The 18,926-nt window shown below is 39.6% G+C and overlaps 1 pseudogene; it reads right to left on the bottom strand.

Annotated features, from left to right (window-relative positions):
* LOC102152576 overlaps positions 1-18,926 on the bottom strand; it is a 40,321-nt pseudogene that overhangs the window by 19,349 nt on the left and 2,046 nt on the right.

Here is an 18,926-nt window from a genome sequence, read left to right as displayed (position 1 = left end):
GGCTCCTGAACTCTCGTCCTGCCATGGACACACCAAATGTACAGCTATCCATGAGAAATTCCCCCTGAAAGAAACCCAGAAACTAACTGAGGGCCTCTTACACATGGGGTGAAAGAAAATATCCATATCAAAATGGGTAGAAAAGGCTGAGTCACACTCTCACCATAAAACCCATTCAAGCAAGGCACTATACCATCAACTCCCCATTTCCCCCTGAGGAGCAAAGAGTTTAGACCTTACATCTAGCACCACAGTATTTAACACTCCCTCCAAAGGACAGGCCCAAAAACACCTACCCCTTAAAGTCAATAGGGCTTGCATACAGGAGACCCGTAAGACTGTGGCAAACAAAAAAAAAGCAATTCTTAATGGGCACACAATACTCACCATAACTCAGTAAGAGGGAAAAGGCAAAATCACCCATCTCCTAGTCTTTCGCTGAATGGGGTTTATTTACACACTTTAAAAGATGATGTCTAAGAATCAGACTTCTAATTTAGCATACATCTAGCGGCTGACTGAAATCCTCCCTGGGCCCCAAGGAAGCTGGTAGACATTTCCCCTGCTCTCTCCCACTAGTCTACTCCAAGTGGCCAGTATTTCCTTGGATAATGCTTGATACACATCTGGCACCCCAGCTTTTGCAGCTGCCATCTGAGAGACAAGCCACTAGACTGCCTGGCTCTTTAGGCAACAGGGCTTCTATTCAGCTTTCCCATAAAACTTTAGCGAACAAGAAAGTTCTTAACAGGCTCAGGAACACCTTGCATAGCTATACATCCAGGTTGTTTTTTGTTTTTTTTTTCATATGACAGTTTATTCAAGACTAGTAGGTTTTTGTTTTTTGTATCTTTTTTTTTACTTTTTTTTTTTTTAATGGCTAGTGGAAAAGATTTCTGCTTGTGATCAGCTCTTAACTTCAATTTTTACATCGAAGCGTCCCTGAAAACAGTCTTTCTCACTGTAACCCATGTTCTCCCCATAAGCCTTACACTCAATGAAAATTTCAGTCCATGGTGAGGTTGGTGAACTGCACAGCGAGCAGGGGCTGCAGGTACTTGGGCTAGAACAACTTGCCATAGTAGGGGTAATATTGCAGGGGAAAGCCCGGGTAGCCACCCAGGCCAAAATACTCCACGTTTCCAACTCTAGTGCAAAGGGAGCAGGAAAAATGCCAATCCTAAGTTTCACCCTGGAAGGGGCCCATCTACATATATTCCCAGCTCTTGCCTGAGATTCCAGCTTCTCACTAACCTGCATCTAGATGCTGATGTATTCCTCTCCTTTGGGACACTGACAGTTCTTGACACACCCTCAACTACTGGGAGCCACCAAAATCAAAGAAGGCAGCTTGGACAATCAAAGCTTTGAAAGACAACTAGGAGCATGGGCTGCGCTGAATAACGTTCATCTCCTACATGAGACCACTTTGTTAAGACTGTGAGTGGTGGCTATTCTATATTATAAACAGAAACCATACAGAGAATTAGGGAAAGTGAAGAAACAGAGGAATATGTTCCAAACAAAAGAATAAGATATAACTCCAGTAACAGATCTTACTGAAACAGAGATAACTGCTTTACTTGATAGAGAGTTCAAAATAATGTTCATAAACATACTCACCAAGGTCAAGAGAACAATGCATGTAAAAAAGTGAAAATTTCAACAAAAAAATAGGAAATATTAAAAAGTACCAAACACCCACAGCTAATATCATCCTCAATGGGGAAAAGCTGAGAGCTTTTCCACTATGATCAGGAATAAGACAGAGATGTCCACTATCACCTTTGTTTTGTTATTTAACATGGTACTGGAAGTCCTACCCTCAGCAACCAGACAACAAAAAGAAATAAAAGGCATCCAAATCAGCAAGGAAGAAGTCAAACTTCCACTATTTGCAAATGACATGATACTCTGTGTAGAAAACCCAAAAGACTCCACCAAAAAGTTGCTAGAACTGATACACTAATTCAGTAAAGTCACAGCATACAAAATCAACATACAGAAATCTGCTTCATTCCCATACACCAATATACACTGAAAACTATAATATATTAATGAAAGAAACTGACAAAAACATAAATAGATACTCTAAGCTCATGAATTGGAAGAATTAATATTGTTAAAATGTCCACGCTATGCAAATTCAATGCAATGCCTATCAAAATTCTAATGGCATTATTCATAGAAATAGAAAAAACAATCCTGATACAAGTCCCTGCTCCGCTGTGTCGGGTATACTTGGACCCAAGCTTGAGCTTGCAAATAAACCCTCGTGTGCTTGAAAAAAAAGAAAAAAAAGAAAAAAAAAGAGAAGAAAGAAAAAAAAAGAAAAGAAAAGAAAAGAAAAGAAGAAAAGAAAAGAAAAAAGAAAAGAAAAGAAAAGGAAAAAACAATCCTAAAATTTGTATGGAACCAAAAGACCCAGAATAGCCAAAGAAATCTTGAAAAATAGGAACAAAGATGGAGCCATCATACTTCCTGATTTCAAACTATATTACAAAACTAAAACAATCAAAACAGTATAGTATTGGCATAAAAACAGACACAGACAAACAGAATAGAGAATCCAAAAATAAACCACACATATACGGTCCATTAATTTAAAACAAAGGATACATGAATATACAATGGTAAAGATAGTCCCTTTGTTAATGATGCTGAGAAAACTGGATAGACACATGCAAAAGAATGAAACTGAACCATTATGTCAAACCATGCACAGATCAGCTCAAATTGGATTAAAAACAGTAAAACTCATAGAAGAAAAACATACTGGGTAAGCTTCTTGACATTGACTTTTTGGATTTGACACCAAAAGCAAAGGCAACAAAAGCAAAAATAGAGTGAAACTACATCAAACTAAAAAGCTTCTGTACAACAGGACCCCACCAACAAACTGAAAAGGCAGCTTTTCTCTCAAATAAATAAATAAAATCCTTAAAAAATAAAATAAAAAATAAAAATTACTGGTTTTAAAGAAAAAGAGAGGGGAGTCTGGGTGGCTCAGTCACTAGGCATCTGCCTTCAGCTCATATCATGCCCTCAGGGTCCTGGGATGTAGCCCCGACTAGAAGCTTGCTCAGTGGAAAGTCTGCTTTTCCCTCTCCTTCTGGCCCACCCCCTTTTCATCCCTGCCCAAGCTCTCTCTCTCTCAAATAAATAAATAATATCTTTTAAAAAAAAAAAGAAAGAAAAAATTCTTTTGGGCATAGACATAAGGCAAAGTCACTTAAATGGGAAAGAAAAAAAATGGGAAACTCAAATTCTTTCAACAGAATAAAATGGCATAATTTACATAAGGTACTCAAGAAAAGAATGTCTCAATGATTATATATTTGAAAGTCAACCAAACTGACTTTCAAAATTAATCGCCACAGAAAACTGTTATCAATATACAAGAGTTCATACTGTTCACATGGACCCTTCCTATCAAATCTACTAGGGAATGAGCTCCAGATAGCATAATGACTAAAGAAACATTGACATAAGAACTACTGGTGAATATTAAATATTTATTTAGTTGTAGAACTAAGATTAGATAAGGATAATGAGAGAATATAGTATACAATGGTTATATGAGTTTACATTGTAGATACAGTACAGCTGTACTATGTATCTTTTTCTTAAGGTGAGGAAATGAGGAAAGCATACACAAAAATAATTTGTTTTCAGAAATCATATGAGTGATGGTAGTATTGGTATTGTTTTCCTGAGACTATCATGTATACAAAGTGTAACAAAATAAATAATTAAGTTTTATAATAACATGCCAATATCTTGAAAACTGGGATTATTCTTGATGTGGAAAAGAGATTTAGAAATCATAATGTTATAATTTCTAAAGCATTGATGGATTTAGGCATTGAGTTTCAATGTCATCTAGCATCAAGAAAGAAAGACAATCAGACATTACCTACTTATTAAATCTATGTAAGACTGAGTAATGTCTTAAAATATACTATGAGAGGGATCCCTGGGTGGCTCAGCGGTTTAGCACCTGCCTTTGGCCCAGAGCACGATCCTGAAGTCCTGGGATCGAGTCCCACATCGGGCTCCCAGCATGGAGCCTGCTTCTCCCTCTGCCTGTGTCTCTGCCTCTCTCTATATATATGTCTATCATGAATAAATAAATAAAATCTTAAAATAAAACAAAATAAAATAAAATATACTATGAGAATATAATCCACAAAATCAAGACTGTAAGAAACAGTATAGGTCAAATGACTCAATTTCCTCAACAAATAAAACATGAGGGGAAAAACAAAAAGAAATGCAGGAGAACTCACAGATTAAGAGAGACTTAAAAGAAAGAACTAAACAATGATGTTTAGGGATGCATACACAGCTGATAAAATTATAATGAGGGCAAGGAATTGATTACTACAAAATTCATGATAGTTATTACTTTTAGGCGGGTAGAAAGGAGTTTGTTATTAAAATAAGACATATTTAGGGCTTGTTGGTTAGCTGGCAAAATTCTGTATTTTAACCTAGGTGGGACTTAGAAGGATGTTCAACTTTTAACAATTCATTAATGTATGCCTTGGTACTATACAGTTTCCAGCCTCTATTATAGTAGGTGTAAAAAAGATTAAAAATAAACAAAAGTAAATTTTTAAATGTAAATCATATGTTGCTGCTGAACCCTCCAATAGCTTTCCATCACATTCACAACAAAATAAAAATTCTTTCCTTACAATCTCAACTCCTTCCATTCTCCACCTTTAAAAAGCATCCTAGTCAGTGGACCTGGCTGGCTCAGTTGGTTAAGTATGGCCGTTGGCTCAAGTCATGATCCCAAGGTCCTGAGAGTGAGCCCTGCAAGCCCTGCAAGCCTGTGAAGAGCTGCATGCCCAGCAGGGAGCCTGCTTCTTCCTCTCCTACTGCCCCTCCCCATCCTTCACCCCCCCATGCCCTGCTCATGCTCTCTCTTGCTTTCTCTCAAATAAATAAATAAAATCCTTAAAAAAAAAAAAAAAAAAAAAAAGGCATTCTAGTCACTTTGGCTTTCTGTTTCTTGGTTATGTCCATTGCATTTTACATGAATTCTTCTCTGTCTTGGGACTTCACACTAACCGTTTCCTCTATTGAGATCAATTTTCCCCTTCTGCTCTGTAGAATCCATTCTCTATTAAATTGAATCATACTGTTTATATTCTTTCTAGTACTTATCATCTGAAATTACCCTGCTAACTATTTACTTTTTCTGACTGTATCTTCCATTAGAACAAAAGCTCTTTGAGAGGAAGGACTTGTCTGACCTGGTCACTGCTGCAACCCTTGTTCCTAGAACAGTGGCTGGCACATAGAAGATACTCAATGAATTAAATCACTCAGAAAGAATGAATAGTATGAGAAGAGAACCAAGGACAAAACCATGGGGAATGCCTACATTTAAGAGACAGATAAAGGAAGAGAAAATAATGAAGAAATCTTTTGAACCAAGGAAAACAGGTATTCCAGGAACCAGACAGTAAAGAGTCCTGGTCAATTTGGTTCTTGAATCCTTACATCATTTACTGCTTGTAGCTTAGAACTTGCTCCTTGGACCTGATGCTTGATATTCTCCAGCTGGTAAAGATTTCTGTTCTCCCACCTATTCCAATTACCTCTTGAAGTGAGAAGCTTCCAACTATTCCAGGAAAAGCTCATCGAACCCATTCCTCTGAGACTTCACCCTTGGGACAGCCCTTTGCAGCTGGAATTCCTGCTAGATTCACCTCAGGAATGTGGACTGAATAGAATCAAATTGATTGTATGGTAAAGGACACAGAAGCAATTTCTCAAATGTCTCCATAATCATAATCATTATCAAGGAAACAAATCACCAAGGGTAAAGCTCAAAGATAAGAGTTGGAGAAAGAATTGCAAACACAGATGAGTTCAAAGAAATTGGAAGTGACAATTTAACAAAAAAAAATTTGCTGAAGAATTAGAAATACTAAGTATCAAACACAAACTGAAATGAGGAATAGATAAGATCTGAAACATCACGTCCAAAAACTGCCATAGTTGTCAAATTTCATACTTAACAAACACCTGTATTTCAATAGGGAAGAATCAGGATTCTAAGGAAGAAATCATGGAAAATAATGACAAAGGGACTTGTGCAAAACCAATAACAGAAATGATGAGGAAACATAATATTCTGTAGACACATGACAGGATAATCCATTGATATATTAATTTGCTCTCTCAGCTGAGAGTATTTTTCCCTCCTCTATTCTAGTCAAGTAGCCATAAAAACTTTGGAATTTGCTTCTAGGATACAATCTTAAGTCTAACTTCTCTAAAAATCTAAGTCTTCCCTGACAGGGAGATGTGGAGGCTAATGCTTTAAGTGAATGAGGCAATATTAGGCAAACCAGAAGACTGGAGGAGATTCTCTAAGACAAGGGAAGGGACACAGTACGGAAGTGAGATTAAATATGGAAGAGAGTCGGCCCATATGGCGGAAGGATTGCATGGGAATTCCAACAAGATTCCTACAGAAGAAAATAAACACCAAGCACCACAAACTTGAGGGCAACAATAAAGTTCTTTTCAAGAAAATCTATGGACATTGTGAGAAGCACCTGACTCATCTCAAAGAAATAGTTGAAACTACAGACCACTTTCAGAAAAACCACATCAAGTAGCAAAGAAATTCCAGTGACACTGCCAACCACCTTGAATTAACTAGTCCTTCCCCAGTGTGATGATCAGACTAGTTTATATTTGTATAAACTAACAGAATGGAGAAGGGGATCCCAGAGGTGAATGCGATGCTGTAGCTGGCAGTTTAAAGCAAATTTTAGTCTTAGAGAAATTAAGGAATGTGACATTCCTTGCATGTCAGTATTTTGGACTAAAATTCATAACTATCACAGACATTTAAATAAAAGAAGATAGAGGAGTTCCTTATGAATACAACACAAGAGATTGCAGAGCTTTGGGGTGCCTGGGTGGTTCAGTTGGTTAGGCACCAACTCTTGATTTTGGCTCGGATCTAAGAATAGATAACTATATAAATTTCTATATGTATACAGAAAGAGAAAGAAAGTGAGAGAGAGACCTACAGAGTAGGCCAGTAGACTGGAGACCCAGAGGAGTTGTAGTTCTAGCCCAAAGGTAGAACATTTTTTGTTCTGAAGACAATAGTTTTGTTTTGTTTTGTTTTGTTTTAATTTTAATTTATTTATGATAGTCACAGAGAGAGAGAGAGAGGCAGAGACACAGGCAGAGGGAGAAGCAGGCTCCATGCACCGGGAGCCCGACATGGGACTCGATCCCGGGTCTCCAGGATCACGCCCTGGGCCAAAAGCAAGCGCCAAACCACTGCGCCACCCCAGGATCCCCTGGAGACAATAGTTTTTGTTCTATTAAGGCCTTCAACTAATTAGATGAGACTTACACATTATTGAGGGTAGTCTACTCAAAGTCCACTGATTTAAATGTTAATCTCATGCAAAAAAAAAAAAAAAAACATATTCATAGAAACATTCAGAAGAATGTTTCATGAAATATCTGGGTACCATGGCCCAGCCAAGTTAACACATAAAACTAACCATATAGCATATATCCCCTGAATGCCAGGGCAATTCCATTTATGTATGTAAGATACCTTCAGCTGTAAATACCTGAGAATGCACTTTAGAGATCACTTGATATGTAAAACAGAGGAAAAGATGTTAGGTTATTGCATATATTTCAAAACAATAGGTACATCTATACTGAAGGTTCTACAGCAAAAATTTAAAGGATGAAAAATGAAAAACTGTCAAATAGTGAGAAAGTCTGAAAGCTGATTTTAAAAGGATGTATCTTATAAAGAGTTTGTGTGGGGATGCCTGGGTGGCTCAGCAGTTAAGCATCTGCCTTCGGCTCAGGGTGTGATCCTGGAGTCCTGGGATTGAGTCTCACACCAGGCTCGCTGCATGGAGCCTGCTTCTCCCTCTGCCTGTGTCTCTGCCTCTCTCTCTCTCTCTCTCTCTCTCTCTCTCTCTTTCTCTGTGTGTGTGTGTGTCTCATGAATAAATAAAAAATTTATTAAAAAAAAAACAGTTTGTGTGAAGTTATTCTATTTTTCCTAAAACTAGGGACAAGGGGCTAGAAAGTAGTCAAGAGATCATAGACTGACACAAAAGAGATCATTCACTCCCACCTCACTGTGGGGTTTTTTTGTATGTGTTTTTGTTTTCGTTTTCGTTTTTGTTTTTGTTACGTAAGCTCCATGTGCAGCATGGAGCTCAAACTCACAAACTCAAGACTCCAAATTCATGACCCGAGCTGAGATCAAGAGCTGGATACTCAACTGACTGAGCCACCCAGGCACTCTTCCCACCTCACCCTTTTACCATAAACTAACTTGACCATCTCTTCTACTTCCCAGAATCTAGAATCTCAGTGACCATCTCTTCTACTTCTCAGCATCCAGAATCTTTTTATTTTTTTAAGATTTTATTTATTTGTTCATGAGAGACACACAGAGAGAGAGAGAGAGGCAGAGACACTGGCAGAGGGAGAAGCAGGCTCCATGCAGGGAGCCCTACGTGAGACCGGATCCCAGGTCTCTAGGATCATGCCTGGACTCAAGGCAGCGCTAAACCGCTGAGCCACCCAGGCTGCCCATCAGCATCTAGAATCTAAGAGTCAGAGGGAATGAAACTAACCCACTGTACTTCACTAAGGTGGCACCTGAGTGATATTTAACGAGGGTCTAGAAACAATCTTTGCTGGATATAATGAGCCAAGTAGCCTCAACTAAGTCCCCAATAACCTCAGGCCTTGAAACATGGCAAAAGTTTGACATATTAAAAAATACAGTGTGACCTTCATTACATTATCCCACATCTTTGTTCTAATGAATAAAAATTGGTAGAATGCCTCTTAATGTGTGAAATACTCTAAGAAACATCTCCATCAGATTTGTCTCCACATGGCTTCCTTGAACTGCCAAAAAGTTATAGTTTATATTATTGTTCTTTAGTTTTTTGATACAGATTTTAGATTTGCTCAAGCAGGTCCCCTAATACTCAGAATGATATGAATGCGTTTGGCTTTATCTTCAAAGCATGAGTTATATATATATATGTGTGTGTGTGTATATATATATATATAGTCTATTCATAATGTATATCATGGTTAGTGAATCCCTGAATTCAAACTCTTTCCAAATAAGTTGATTTCCAATGTGTCTTTCTTAAAAGGTTATCTTTCATTTTCTATTCTTATATATAAATATCTCTCAGAAATAAAATCTGAGTTTCTTTCCATTTCAATACCCTCATTGTAAAATCATTTTACAAAGCTGACAAGCTCTAATTACCTACACAATATGAGTTAGGAAAATTCTTTCTATGACAGACCATTAAATAATACTTCTGAGATAAAGGTTCCTGATCCATGGCCTTGCCCTGCAACAATACATGCATTTCAGGCTCCTCCATATACCTGAGGCAGACCGTTGAGAACATCACAGGAAAGTAGTGTGAGGAGAGCAAAGTAAACATATACATCTAGATAGCCATACACTAGCCAATTCCCAACTCCACTTGAATTCCCACCCCCTCAAAACTGCTCAACCATTCATGATATTTGATACTTAATAGCTGAAGTACTTAGAAAATATAGTGAACCATTATATTGGTTGTATGATAAAAGATAAGTGGCAAAATTTTGTAGTGTGCTGGGGAAATTGTCTTAACAACAACAACAACAACAACATACAACATACAATAGCCAAGATTTCATCCTTTCGAAATATCTTTAAGAAATCTGTACTAACTGGGACACCTGAGTTGCTCAGCGGTTGAGCATCTGCCTTCGGTCCAGGGTGTGATCCTGGAGTCTTCAGGATTCAGGAGTCCCACATCGGGCTCCCTGCATGGAGCCTGCTTCTCTCTCTGCCTGTGTCTCTGTCTCTCTCTTTGTGTCTCTCATGAATAAAAAAATCTTTTTAAAAGGGGGGCAGGGGGCTTTGTAATACAAAGAACAAGGCCCTAAAAATATCCTTAAAATAAAAAAAGAAATTTGTACTAGCTGTTTGCCATTTAGCTGTTTGTCATTTAGAGAATTATTAAATTTTCTAAAACCAGAGTTTAAAATACATAACACATTATTGTGTATTATAAAGCTAAAGCATGAATGAAAGGGTTAATATAAACATCTGCTTACAAACCTTACTTTGAAAATTTAGGATACTAGGACTTATGTCCCTGAAGTTATAATACAATGATAGCTAACAGCATTTGTACACAATTTACTGACAAGGTATATAATTCAGTTATTATAAGATTTCCCAATCAGTTTCTAGGCAATCATTTGCTTGCAGCTATTCTTAACTATGCTTAGGAATTACCTGAACATCTCACTTAATATTGACTACAATTTATTTGTAAGGAGCTACAGTACAATGAGCAGTTGTACTATGCTTCTCATAGATGCACTGAAAGCTTTAATTTAGACAATGTTACATAATCTTGAAGAATTGGGTAAAAAGGGCAGCTCAGGTGGCTCAGCGGTTTAGCACCACCTTCAGCCAGGGGTATGATTTTGGAGACCCGGGATCGAGTCCCACATCAGGCTCCCTGCATGGAGCCTGCTTCTCCCTCTGCCTGTGTCTCTGCCTCTCTCTCTCTCTCTCTCTCTCTCTCCCTGCCTCTCATGAATAAATAAATAAAATCTTAAAAAAATAATAATTGGGTAAAAAGAGAGAGAGAACTAATCACTAGGTAAAGCTGATATACAGAAACCAAAATATTAATTCACTTTTGCAAAATTGACAAGACTAGAATATCCTTTATTATATACATTAGTGCATGGGTACTTTTAAGTGTACTTAATCCTTGTTTGTTAAAATAGTATTTTGGGACTCCTGGGTGGCTTGGCGGTTGAGCATTTGCCTTTGGCTCAGGACGTGATCCCGGGTCTGGGGATCGAGTCCTGCGTCAGGCTCCTGCATAGGCAGGAGCCTGCTTCCCCTCTGCCTGTGTCTCTGCCTCTCTCTGTGTGTCTCTCATGAATAAATAAATAAAATATTTTTTAAAAATTAAAATAAAATAAAATAAAATAAAATAGTATTTTATGTGTAAATTTTATTCAGGGTCCCAACAGAAAACATATGGGTAATTTGAGAGAAGTTAATAAATAAGCTTTATAAGATGGGCACGATGAAGGAAAACCAAGAAGATAGAAAGTATACTAGGCTAATTGAGCTTTACTACCCTTGCTTCTAAAGGGGCAAGAGAAGAAAGAGAGGATGAAGTGGGCCACTTTAAAAGAAGCTAGCCCTTTAGTGGAGGCCAACAGCAACTCCCTCTTCCCTCTGATCTGCTGGAGTTGCCTATTGGCCCAAACCAATGGAAAACCAGAGGACAAGGAATTCATTAGTGCATTTAATTCCACTACTAGGTATTTACCTTAAGAAAACATAAACACTAATTCAAACATTTATACACACACACACACACACACACACACCTCCATTTACTGTAGCATTATTTAAAATAGCCAAGATATGGAAGCAACCCAAGTGTCCATCAATAGATGAATGGATAAAGAAGATATGGCATATATACACACAATGGAATATAAAGAATGAGATCTTGCCATTTGTAACATGGATGGACCTAGAGGATATTAGGCTAAGTGAAATAAGTCAGAGAAAGACAATTACCACACAATTTCACTTATATGTGGCATCTAAAAAAATAAACCAACAAAAACGCAAAAACAGAGCCATAAATACAGAGAAGAGACTGATGGTTGCCAGAGGGAAGGCGGGGTGGGGGTGGGGATTGGGAGATAGGCAAAATGGGTAGAGTAAGGAATACAGGTTTCCAATTATGGAATAAGTAAGTCATCAGGATGAAAAGTACAGCACAGGGAATACAGTCTATGGTGTTGTATGATGACAGATTGTAGTTACACTTGTCATGAGCATAGTATTACACGTAGACTTGTTGATATCCTATGTTGTGTACCTGCAACTAGTGGAACATTACATTTCAATTTTTTTAAAAAGAGAGATGGTTGTAGCACTCCCAGATTTCACATCCTCTATGCTCAATATGCAGTAGGACTTTTTCTCAACAGTTGGATAAAAAAGTCAAATCTGACTTTCACTAGCTCAAACTGGGTTGTTTCTACCTGCAGACCAATCAGTGTAGCCAGGTGGATTGGAGTGGTTAAGCCAATCAGGCCCTACCCTAGAGCTTAGAATGACCAACTGCATCCAAATAGTATGAGCTGAGAGTAAATGAAAGATGGATCCACAAATAATTAAGAGAACTTGGAAAAGGATCACTGGAGATGTCAGGTGGCCAGAAATGATAAATTTGTAGTACAAATCCCAAATGCATATCTCTACCCTTCAGCTTTCTCCCAAATTCTAAGTTTGTTTATTCAATTACATACTTGGTATTTTGTATAAGATGTCTCCAAACATCTCAAACTTTATTTTTTTTTAAGATTTATTTATTCATGACACACACACACACACACACACACACACACACACAGGCAGAGACACAGGCAGAAGCAGAAGCAGAAGCAGGCTCCATTCAGGGAGCCCAACATGGGACTCGATCCCGGGACTCCAGGATCACACCTTGGGCCAAAGGCAGGTGCTAAACCGCTGAGCCACCCAGGGATCCCCACATCTCAAACTTGAAATGTCCCAAACTGAACCAGCTACAGAAAAGAGGCCTGGAACTGGAGTGCTCCCTTTGTTCTTTGTTGTAGCTCCCAAATTCTATCCCCACTCTCCTCTTGCCAAAGTCCCATAATCTTTAAAGTAGGCCAATAGATTTTAACACTAGCTTCTTGTCCTTGTTACTGTCTCTTTCAAACCCCTGCATCACATCCCTTCTTCGCTGATGACTCTAGCACCTATTTCACAATCTTTATTACCACCACTACTCATCACTTACAGTGTCCACAGTGATGATTCACCTAATACCTTACATTCTGTTTCTCAACCTCCTTGCATCCAATGATCATTTCATTCTTCCAGCTCAACTACCCACTCCTTTGGTAACACTGTTAAATTTGGTAACACAGTGAATTGTCTGTACCAATAATTATACTACCACTAAAATCTCAAAATCTAGAACCCTATTCTCTAATGCTCCCATTTCCTGTCATTTCTAGTCTTCTCACTGCAGCTCTTCCTTGGACTTCATGAAATCTCCAGTCCACTGACACCATCACTTCCTCACTACAAATCATCCCCTTACCCAGTTTATATTTCCTTGTTTATTGTTCAAACCATTTCCTTCAAAACACTCTTAACTCTTCTAGTCCTTTCTTACCTTGTTATCTTGCCTGGCAAAACTTGAACCCTAATTAATTCCATATATTCCATACCTGCACCCAAGTGTCTGAATATTTCTAGAAAAGGAAAGCTTTAAGCTTTTCTTAAGACTTTAGTCATAATAAATTTATGGCCATAAATGTCATGGGCACAGGACTCTGGCAACCAATCCTACTTCACTTCCTTGGTCTGCCTTTTTTTTTTTTTTACTGTGCATACTGACAATTCCACATATCCTTTCTCCTAAACCTCTTGTACCTCATTATTTCCCATTCTCAGTTGATGACTTTGCCTCATGAGTATTTGAGAAAATTCAAACAAGGAGTCAGGACCTGCATTATCTATACCTATACTTCCTGCCATGGAGCAAGTGACATCTCTTGCTTACTACCAGAAGTAGCAGCCCCAGGATATCAACCACTGCATGATTTGCAAATATCAGGATCACCAAGAAATATGACTCACACACGCACTGGATCTAACACTTTACTCACACAAGCAGAGCAAAATCAGCCTCAATAATGAGCATCTGTTCCCCACGGCCAGTGCATCTTGACCCACAGTTAATGCACAGATGATCTGCACAAACCCTTCCTGTGATGCAGGTGAAGGATCCCCATCTATCCCTGCCAGGAACATGTATAGCAGTGGGGTTGGCCAGGTGCCATAAGATGCACACACTTTAAGCATAACAAAGAAGTACATATCAAATCAGGAATAGGGAAAGATATTCCTAAACAAATCTATATGCCCAGCACAGGGTATGAGGGCCTATCTCCATGTCAGGAAATGTTCCAGACCCAAGGCACACTGCTGTGCAGCCAAACAAGGGTCAAAAGACTGCATGACTGCCTTTCCCAATGGTCCATCCCCCAACCATTGTTCAGCTGCTTAAATAGCAGATACAGTGCAAAAATCTCGTAGGACCACTGTCTGCCCCAAATTTGGAGATAGAGTGGAGTCTAATGGGGCCCCTGAAAAATCCATAGATGCAGTTTTTCTGCACAGCCTACCTGTCATTTTGAGACAGCACTTCATTTTGAGACAAAACCAAACGCAGGGTGATGATCAGGCCTATCCTTGAGGATGGTCCCTAATTAGGAACCCCAAGTGCTTGGATTAAGCCAACTAAGGAATTAAAAAAATAAGTCTGGGAGGGACTGCAGGTATATAGTTCAATAATCATCCCACCCGAGCATAGATGTTCTTTAGTTTTTACCTTACCTGAATTATTGATATATACACAAGAGTTATTGGCAATCATACCAATGCCTCACTGTTCTGCCAACAGATAGTCAAGGCTATTGTTATTCATCCCTACCTTAGCTAGTGAATTCAGTGAATCCTGTTGGTTTTGGATAGCTTGGGGTCTGAGTCATTCTGTACCAGTCAGGACATCACAATGGAAACATGAGATTAGGACCTTAACCTCTAATTTGGAGGGGCTTCTCTCTACCACATAGCATGGGTGTAATTCTTCTATAGGAATCTCATTTATTTCTGTTTTATCTATCCAGTTTTACCAACCAAAGCTATATTGCTCTGTGGATCAACCCTGTTCTCTTTTTTTCCCACCTTTATAATCTCTTGAATTCCCCTTTTGGCCCTATGGACATGGATTCCCCTTGTTTTCTATCTGAAGCCATTGAAATCAGTTTATTGTTTTTATCCTAAGCAAGACTTTTCAGTGGAGCTTTTCCATTGCTTCCCCCACAGTCATTTCAGAGACAACGGTAGTGATAGCCCAGTCTTCCACTGGGAAGGGCCCTGTTGCATGAAGGCCTCTAATTCATCATCCATGTCCCAGAGGCAGGGTCATATAATCAATTACCTAAGGCTTTTACTGAAATGAGGGCTTTAAGAATGACTTTCCAGGAGTCTTAGTCTTAGGGGACTCCTCATAGTTGGGAATACTATGCTCATACTCCTTGCAATCTACGTCAAGAGTGACACGAGGGGCACCTGGGTGGCTCAGTGGTTGAGAGTCTGCCAATGGCTCAGGTGTGATCCCAGAGTCCTGGGATGGAATCCTGCATCAGGTTGCCTGAAGGGAGCCTTCCTTCTCCCTGTCTCTGCCTTTCTCTGTGTGTCTCATAAATGAATAAATAAAATCTTAAAAAAAAAAAAAAAAAAAGAGTGACATGGACTTACCTGTCCTGTCGGTTGCCCTATTCGATATAGGCAAAAAATGCACTGCAGCAAGGGGTCCGTGGTTAGCTTAGACGGCACCACTCAGCCTAAGACATTGGGTCTGCAAGGCCTTCTCATCAAACAGGGGCACCAACCAAGCTGCACAACTCCCCTGGCCTCTGTCCACATCTTTCAGTTTTTGCTTTTCACTCTCCAAAAAGGACCTCATCAACTTCATTTTCAGCAAAACCACTGGTGGCTTGCATTTAGTGAAAACAAGTCCAACCTGGATAAGCAGAGCTTCCTACATAGGGGCCTTTGATTTCTCTTGGGTGTCATCTGCAGCTTCTGGCATGTGGGAGTTAGAGGACAGTGTGGGAGTGTGAAGGTGACCAGAAACCAGGTTAATTTTCCATGTAATTTCTTGCATTTCTGCCCTTATCCATAATACCAGTTGATCCTGTTGACACGGAAATTGTGTACATTTCATTTATTCACATTCAGCCAGAGAAAGCCCTGTACTCAGTCAGCCCATCATCCCCCCCAGGGGGCTGACACTACCCTGGAATGGCTGGACTGATGAACACCATGCATCTGCACCATGCACTAACATTGTTGTTGACCTTGCTCACTGCACTAAACTGTTGAGTAACTAACACCTGTTGCCAACCACTAGGAAAAGCAATAGCAAGATGTCAGCCTACTGCAGAGTTTGCAGGTGTTGGCGTTGCCAAGAAAGACATGACTCACACAGACACTGGATGGAATAAGACTTTATTCACAGAGAAGAGATCAAGCAAGATGAGCTTCAATAGTGACTGCCAGTCCTTCATGGCTAGTGTATATTGCCCTGAAGATGACACAGGGAAGTGGTCTGTCCTCAATCCTTTTATGCGGCAAGTGAAGAATGTTTTCCCCTTCCCACCAAGGAATAGATATAACAATGGCGTTAGCCAGGTGTCATATGATGCACATGCTTTAAGTAAAACAAAGAGGTACATATCAAATCCTGAATAAGGAAAGATAGTCCCAGACAAGTCCATATGCCCAGCGCAGGCTGTTAGGACTTCTTATCTCCATGAAAGAAAATGTTCCAGGCCCAAGGCACACTCCTATACAATTATGCAAGGGTCAAGGGGCTATAAGTAACTGCCTTCCCCAACAACTGCTTTTTCTTTTCACAGATGAAACAGATGAAGTGTTCCTCTTCCAACCAAAGACCTCCATCTGTAGTCTGGAAAGGATCTCCCCTTGTCTTCTCAAAGATTTTGCTCCTACAACTTTTGCCTTAAAAAGCAGTCCTTTGGGACGGCAGAGTGGCTCAGTAGGTTAAGCATCCGCCTTCAGCTCAGGTCATGATCCCGGACTCCTGGGATTGAGCACTACAGCTGGCTTCCTGCTCAGGGGAAGGCTTGCTTCTCCATCTCCCCTTGCCTTTCCCCTCACCACCACCCCCATGCTCTCTCTCTCACTCTCTCTTAAATAAATAAAATCTAAACAAACAAACAAACAAAACCAGTCCCTTGACCTTATGACACTCTCCAGCTACTGACCCATTTCTGCCTTCTCATCTCGTTTTCTCTTCAATCCTCTTCAATCCGGTTTCCATCATCACTATTTCGCTGAGACTGCTCACAAGATCACCAGTGATCTTCATGTTGCCAAACCCAATGGTCATTTCTGTTATCGTACCTGACCTTTCAGGAGCATTCCAAATGTTTTATCTCTCTCTCTCTCTCTCCACTTCATTTCTGAGATATCACACTCTCTAGTTTTACCCCGAATGGGGTCTCCTTTGCTGGCACGTCCTTTTCTACTAGAACTCTAAACTAAGCAGTGCACCAAGGTTCTGCTCTGTCCTAGGCTATCTCCTATTTATACTCTTTCCCTGATGATCTCAGTGTCATGCTTTAAATATCTTACTCATGCCAATGACACTCAAGCCCTGACCTCTCCTCTGAACTTTAGACTCATGTATTAAACTATCCTTGACATTTCCACATATACAAGATTTTCCCCTAATTTAAGCTCTTTAACTTTATTTCATGAACTTAACACTTTATTATTTCACAGAGTACTGACAAGATTTTCAATTCACAATTGTCTGTTCTGCAATCAAACCTAGAGTTTACTGGCTAGTTCAGTCTAGAAATTGGAAAAAAAAAGAACATTATACTAAGATTCTTTAATTCTAATTTTTGAAGTCTGATTTTTTTTTCTGCTTTAGAATAATCATGCTGGGATCCCTGGGTGGCTCGGTGGTTTAATGCTTGCCTTTGGCCTGGGGCGTGATCTTGGAGTCCCGGGATCGAGTCCCATGTCAGGCTCCCTGCATGGAGCCTGCTTCTCCCTCTGCCTATGTCTCTGCCTCTCTCTCTGTGTGTCTCTCATGAATAAATAAATAAAATCTTTAAAAAAAAAAAAAAAGAATCATGCTTATACTACTTAACATGGCATACATACATCTACCATGATTTAAGCAAAAGTTGTAATACCAAACTTTATTCTCATGCATTATCTACCCAGAGCTTTGTGTATATTGAAATGTTTTCAAAAGTGGTCTACTGTAGGATATCTGCACACACTATGGCACTGGTTCTAGGCTACTGCAGTTGGCCCTTCTCTTCCTACACTTGTTCTTGCACAAAACTTCAATCATCCTCTCTACATTTATTTGCCCAATGGTCCTTCTCTAGCCCTGACTTTTCTCTTGGACTTCATCTCTACAGTTCTGATGATCCACTGGATATGTAACTCAATGCAAAATGCATCTTCTTTTGTATTCTCCGTAATCAATAACTTCTGACTTCCCTCCTCCTCTCAACGGAGTCGCAGTTCTCTTGGCTGCCCAGGCCAGGCTCCACTCCACTCCCACATCTCATCATCACATCCTATTATTTCTTCCTTCAATACGGTAATATCATGCCTTTGTGACATTATGAATTTGAGGAAAGGAAGACTTGGGAATATTAGTTAACTGAGATCTCTATGTCTCACTTTGTTCATCTCTAATGCAAGATTAAAAATATATATCAGGATTATTCTGAAGATTACATGACTAGGGAAGCTTGGGTAGCTCAGCAGTTGAGCACTTGCCTTCGGCCCAGGGCATGATCTGGAGTTCCAGGATTGAGTCCCACGTCAGGCTCCCCGCATAGAGCCTGCTTTTCCCTCTGCCTATGTCTCTGCCCCTCTCTCTCTCTCTCTCTCTCTCTCTGTCTTTCATGAATAAATAAATAAAATCTTTAAAAAAAGAAAAAGAATAGGGCAGCCCCTGTGGTGCAGCGGTTTAGCACCGCCTGCAGCCTGGGGTGTGATCCTGGAGGCCCAGGATTGAGTCCCACGTCGGGCTCCCTGCATGAAGCCTGCTTCTCCCTCTGCCTGTGTCTCTGCCTCTCTGTGTGTGTGTGTGTCTCTATGAATAAATAAATAAAAATCTTAAAAAAAAAATTAGACATTTTTTAGCTCTCCAAGTAATTCATTTTTCTTTTAAGATTTT

The sequence above is a fragment of the Canis lupus genome, chromosome 12 (assembly GCF_011100685.1).
Source record: "Canis lupus familiaris isolate Mischka breed German Shepherd chromosome 12, alternate assembly UU_Cfam_GSD_1.0, whole genome shotgun sequence".
In the NCBI taxonomy this organism is placed as follows: Eukaryota; Metazoa; Chordata; class Mammalia; order Carnivora; family Canidae; genus Canis; species Canis lupus.
Note: the sequence above shows the minus strand (reverse complement) of the source record. Positions and strands in the feature narration are given on the sequence as shown.